The sequence below is a fragment of the Mercenaria mercenaria genome, chromosome 12 (assembly GCF_021730395.1).
Source record: "Mercenaria mercenaria strain notata chromosome 12, MADL_Memer_1, whole genome shotgun sequence".
Taxonomy (NCBI): domain Eukaryota; kingdom Metazoa; phylum Mollusca; class Bivalvia; order Venerida; family Veneridae; genus Mercenaria; species Mercenaria mercenaria.
Genome location: NC_069372.1, coordinates 38,942,482 through 38,949,265, shown reverse-complemented (window position 1 = coordinate 38,949,265; position 6,784 = coordinate 38,942,482). Strand labels below are relative to the sequence as shown.

Here is a 6,784-nt window from a genome sequence, read left to right as displayed (position 1 = left end):
AAAGTGAGCGTAACAGAAAGACGATGTGTAATGCGCGGTCAGATTTTAAACGCACTATAAGAACTAAAAGGTTTGAATATCGTAGACAGGACACTAATGAATTATTAGAGGCTAGGAATCTAATGCTAGAAAATATTGGAAATTATTAAAGCAATTTTCATTTTCAAGCTATCCAAAATCGCTGTCTGCAGATGTTTTTGCTAGGTATTTCAAAGCAATTAATAATCCAAATGATGGATTTTATCCGGCCGATGAAGATGTATTTAACTTTAAAGACAGATATATAAAGGGTGAATTTCAGGTAATATTTGATAAATTAGATATTGAAATTTCAGAAGAAGAAATAACTTTGTCTGTCAAGCAATTAAAGTTAAATTCGAGTGGAGGGTCAGATCTTTTATTTAATGAATTTCTCATACATGGTATCGATTATTTACTTCGATACTTATTCAAAGGACTTAAGACACTTTCTATATGAATTTGCCTACTCCAAGAGTGAAAAATTAACTACTAAGAAATAAGTATTTAATTACATATGCCATCAAAATACATATTTGCGATTATTTCTTAAAGTCTAATTTTCAATATTTGTTTCATAGAACAGTGACTTTTGTTTCTAAATATAATTACGTACCCTGTTATATAGATATAAAAAGTGTTTTGCTTTATACAACATTGTTCCCACCCGTGCATCAAAACCATATTTGACCAGCATATGTAGATATTAATTATACACATTTTATGTGATTATTGTGTTGATGCAAGGGGTGGAACAGTACTTTTAAACAAAAAATATAACTACAGGGTGTTCCCAAATGTAAAGTAACCAATACTTTTTATATTCATTTTTAATAAATTGATAGTCACATATTTTTACATCTGTTTGTAACTCAAATACTATACAAATGTTTGAAAGGGTACACATAGGCTTTTTTATACATGTAAAGTAGTGAAAGAAGCAAATACTGTGAATTCATTATTATTCGTTGGGTTAAATTTTCATTGGGTTATCCTGGTTGTTTGTTGCAGTAGATTGACAAATATATGCTTTAACATACTTGCAACACACCCGGTAATCTTCTGCATGCCCCCCCCCCCCCCACCCCCTCTCCCCCCACGCACGACGCGCACGCCACTATCGATGAGGATGTAATTTGTTTTCCATTTTGTTTTTATTATTTTTTTGTATTTCTTATATATTTTTCATTTCTGATTGATATGCCCGTGATGCATAGGTCAAGAACAGTAGCTTCATGGCAGGTCATATCAGCCGAGTTTCAGATTTTTATGCAGAGACCTGGATACATTTTTATTACATGTTTAAGCCATATGAGCCGTGCCAGGAGAAAACCAATACAGTGGCTTTGCGACCATCATGGTTCAGACTAGTCTGCGCATCTGCGCAGTCTGGTCAGGATCCATGCTGTCCACTTTCAAAGCCTATCGGAATTAGACCAACCGTTAGCGAACAGCACGGATCCTGACTATTCTGCGCAGATGCGTGGTCTGGATCCATGCTGGTCGCAATTGCACTATGTTGGTTTTCTCATGGCACGGCTCATTTGGCTTAAACATGTAATAAAAATGTATCCAGGTCTCTGCATAAAAATCCACCTGAAACTCGGCTGGACCTTTTAGTTTGTTTTCGTGTCTAGCCGTATTTATATATGCCATCTGTTGGTTTTCTCATGGCGCGGCTCAAATGTTATCTATGCTACTGGTACTTATCCCAAACAAGAACCAACCCTACGGCCTTGATAAGACGAGTGCCTTTTCTTAGTATTAATGTTATGCAGCACAGAACTATCTGCCATCACTTATAACAAAACTATACAGACATGTACATGTACTTAAATAACTACCTGAACCACTGTAATAAAACCGACCGGTCACTTATACATGTACACCTATTCACACACGTAATGCATCAATAACTTTACATTACGAACAGTGTATAGATAAATCAAGTACAGGTTGTTTGCGAAAATATCGTTCTATTTTTTATTTATTTATAGGATTTTAATCTTAAAGTGTTATTTTTTTCCTTAAATAAAATGATTTTGTCACTTTATTCGACTGGAATTCATATATTAAAAACTTCCGTAAAGTGATGACATTATACTTTTACGAAAATTAAACATTTTATTTTACCAAGAAAATATACCCTGGCCTAGATAAAATAAGAAAAACATCTTGATAGGAACAGATACAAACCAGTTTCTGCTGTAATAAGTTAACTAACACATTGGTTTATCATTGACTCGAAACGATTTGGGTATTGTTTAAATACTTAATGGGAATTTTGCCTTCAAAATATAGGCTAGAAGCATATGATAGTGTCCGAAGTCCTTGTTTAATACGTGTATGACTGTGTTATTTTCCAGATTCTTGGAGTGAGGGTTTGATTGTCCCTATTTTTAAAAGTGGAGATGACAAGAATCCAAGTAATTACAGAGGCATTACTCTTCTTAGTGTATTAGGCAAGCTCTTCTTGCGAATTTTGAACAATAGGCTAAATAACTGGGCCGAAAATTACAGTGTATACATTGAAGCGCATGCAGGTTTTCGTAAAGAGATGAGTACGGTAGACAATATATTTGTTTTAAATGCTCTTATTTCACATTGTCTATGTAATAATGAAAACTTGTATTGTGCTTTCGTCGACTTTACGAAAGCCTTTGATTTTGTAGTGAGGGATATTTTATGGTATAAATTAATAAAATTTGGTATTAGAGGAAAAATTTTAGATTTCATTTAGGCAATGTACGAATGTGTTAAATGAAAAGTAAAGCTAATGAATACTGTCAGTGACAGTTTTTCGTGTTTTTGTAGGAGTTAGACAAGAGGAGTGTTTATCTCCCTTTCTTTTAAGTATGTATCTCAATGATATAGAGGTGGTGGCTTCCACAAAACTTACAATTTTATTACAATGATACCCAGTTAGAAATAGTAACACAGTTTAAATATCTAGTTGATATACTCACGATCGGAGGAGCTTACAATGAAACTGATAATATGCTATCGGGACAACTCTAAAGGCAATATTTCAGCTAAATAAATTTGTTAGAACTATTTGATAAATTAATAGCACCAATTTTAAACTACTCCTCAGAAGGTTGGGGCTTTAATAAAGACTTGAAAATAGAACGAGTACACATGAATTTTTGTGACCGCATTCTAGGTGTGAAACCATGCACTCAGAACACTTTTGTATATGGAGAAACTGGTAGAATTTAAGTTTAGACTTTTTTTATCTATAATTAGATATTGGTTAAAATTTTGCCGTAGTCCGGATACAAAATATATAAAAGTTGCATATAAGATGTTAATAACAGATTCAGATGTTTATCCAAACAGGACAAACTGGGTGACCAAAATACAATTCTTATTATCAAAACTTTGTTTCTATGAAGTGTGGATTAATCAAGGTGTTGGAGTTGTAAACATTTTTCTTTCAATTGTAAAACAACGTTTAACAGGCAATTTTGTACAAGATTGGCAAGCAAGTTTAAATGAATCGTCCAGAGCTCTGTTTTATAGATCTATTGCATTTTTTTAATCAAAACCGTATTTGAATATCACAAATGTTACTAAATATAGCATTGCATTATCGAAATTAAGAATGTCATCTAATAGACTTGAAGTAGAATGTGGTAGATGGAAAAAGCCTCAAAGAACTCCATTTGATGATAGAAAATGTACAATATTTAAGTGTTTAGAAGACGAATATCATTTTGTCATAGAATGCTCACTTTATTTAATATTTAAGGAAACAATACTTAAGAAATATTTCTGGCATTTGCCAAATTATGTTAAATGTACTGAGTTGATGAATTCTACAAATGAATACGAAGTAAGAAAACTATCAACATATGTTTTTAAGGCGTTCGAAAGAAGAAACTTTAAGGTGTTCTCTAATGTTTAATTTCAAAAGTGCCGGAGAAGATTAATTGCATGAATTGCCAAGTTTTAATGTCATAAAATTAACGAATAATATGAGATGTCTAAACAAAAATACGTTGATTCATATGTAAATTTGTCTTTCCAACAAATGCTAGATTTGTGTTGTATTTTATATATTGCATAATGTGTTGTATTTTATATATTGCATAATGGGACTCACTGTATTACCAATGTTCTCAGTACGTTGTATATTGATGCTTTGTTCATGGGCCATAAATGGCTTATTACAAATAAAGAATAGCATATCATATATCAAAGTTACAGGACAGTGTAAATGAAGGTCTACCAGCATTATCATTAATTGTAATATACAACAGGATTATAAAGTCGTTATTTTTCCTGCCATGTAAGACATTCTCTTGTTTGTAAATTCTAAACATTTGAATTTTATAAATATATTGGCATAATGTCTTTCATCATAATACTACGAGTATAATGATTGTTATCTGGTGCCGTTAAATAACATTGTGTTTGACACAGAATCCATCATACAAAGAAACGAACTTGAATATGCTTATGTTAGATAGTCGATACTTGATATTTTGGCAATATGGGAGAGACCGTGTTTGTAAACAAATCCGTTGTAGTTTCTATTTTTAGAACTGATAAGACAAAGACCGGGTGGGCAGACACCGAGCGTCCATGTTTTTTTTGTAAACAGTGATGTTTTTCTAACGGCTTAAACTTTCTTAAAACACAAATGATATCAATAATTTCTTAATCAATGGAAAGGATATAAAACAAGCAATTTATTGATTACTTTTGATTATTATTTCGAAATAAAATGTATTAATTATGAACGCTTAACTTACAGTGTGTTTTCTAAAAGTTTAGAGCATCGTTACGCTGCTATTAAAATCATAAAAAATTATGTCATTTAAAATGGGCATTCATTTTAAAAAGATTTTTAAATAAGAAAATATGAAAATCGAAAGCATTTCAAAACTTTTTTGAATTTTCAAAATCCATAAATGAGCAAAAAAGTTATTAACGATGTGAAAACATTTGTTTTGCCAACCACCAGCTAAACAGGTGTTAATGCGTGACGTCACGGCTCTCCTATACTTCATCTTAGTAGCATCAGGGTGATTAAGTTGAATAATAATATATTTTTCTAAACCCGTTACAAATTTCAATACATGTATGTAAAACATACCGAAATTTCTACACAATCGAGTAATGCAATGGAGTCATTTTTCGAACTAGGCCCAAATTTATCATGTCACAATTAATACACATATTCATTTATTTGCAGACAAAATTTGAAATAATTACATCAGAAGCGTCGTATTTGAAAAGCATCAATGTTCTCATAAATGTGTTTATGGAGTCCGACATGTTCTGTCATGAATCATCGACTCAGTCTATGGTTGACAAACAGACACATGATTTAATCTTTTCAAACATAGCTGAAATACGAGAAACAAGTGAAAGGTAAGGCCATACAAGTCACTTACCCTCTTGTTTAGCGTTGTAGGACATGTTATAAAGACACGAAAGGTGTTGTCTCAATTGAACATAGTTGCGTCTTTATAAAGTGACATTTTGTTTTCATTTAACATATTAAACCTATTTTTACTATTACATTTTTGTATTCTAAGCCGGTAATCATTTTTAGAAATACTTGTCGATTATGCAAGAATCAAACACACAAGTTTACATCACTAATATGGTCCAAACGACTGTCTATGATTTGTAGACATAGTATCAGTTTATGTGCATGACCCTAAAGATGGTCAATCTGAGTTTGGGCATGACAGCTTTGTTCGAAACATTTACGACAGTCACTGATTATTTCAAATAATGATTTTCAGTGAGTACTTAATACTTGATACTTAAAATACTTAGATCTTTGAGGTATTTTAAATAATACTGTTCATACCTGCCTTTCCAACCATGATGGAGATTTTTAATAAATCGAAATTTGACAATAAATTTGTAAAAAGATCCTTAGGAAGCACTGGCTAAGCGAAATTAGATTGTAGTAAAATTAAATGCATTCCATGATCTCAAAGAACCAGAAAATATAACAACAGTTAGTCAAAGAACGCAGAGACTTTTTACAGCCGCCACACGGCACTTAAAGGTTACTCTTGTGATAGTTAATAAAACCTGTATGAATTTATTTTGTTTTTGTTGGGTTTAGTATATATATCATTTTCAATAAATTCCCATATCATACCAATGTACAAGAAAGCAATACTAATGTTTTCTTATTAATTATTACAGATTTCTGAAAGAATTAGAATCCAACTGGAAGAGAGATGTTTACTTGTCTGATGTTTGTAAAATTGTGGCCGACCATGCCAAGCAAAATTTTAAGTGTTACGTTGACTACTGTAGTACTCAGCATGTACAAAGCAGAACAATACAAGAATTGAGGTAGTGTTATGAATGGTTTATTTGCATTTACATGCATAACTTTTGTTCTTTGATCAAAATATTTATCTACGTACCTAAAATATGCTGATCTATTTTTCCCAGGTTGTGACAGGGGATGACCAAATACAGCAAAGTTAATAAAATGGGTTAATTTAAACACAGATAAACAATGAACAAAACTTATTAGAAAAAAAGTACATCTTAAAGAACTGTCAATATAAATTTTCACTGAATAGTATGTCTATTAATTATAACACTGTTAGATATGTATGCATACGCAGATAAAATTTAACTAGATTTAAATGTTGTAAAATATCTAAGTTATTATGTTTTCATATGAGATATGCATCAGCTGATCTTGTGCTTCGTTTCGGCAAGAAAAAATACTGTTCAGCCAATAAGACGATTTGCTATGTATTCTAGTCGCTACGCTTGCTTT

General features: G+C 31.8%; 1 long non-coding RNA gene across 1 annotated transcript; it reads left to right on the top strand.

The window, feature by feature from the left end:
• The first annotated feature begins 5,227 nt into the window (after positions 1-5,227).
• Positions 5,228-6,345, top strand: LOC128547121 (uncharacterized). The gene is made up of 2 exons (XR_008366326.1): positions 5,228-5,397; positions 6,193-6,345. It is a non-coding gene; the product is annotated as an uncharacterized LOC128547121 (long non-coding RNA).
• The last annotated feature ends 439 nt before the right edge of the window (positions 6,346-6,784 follow it).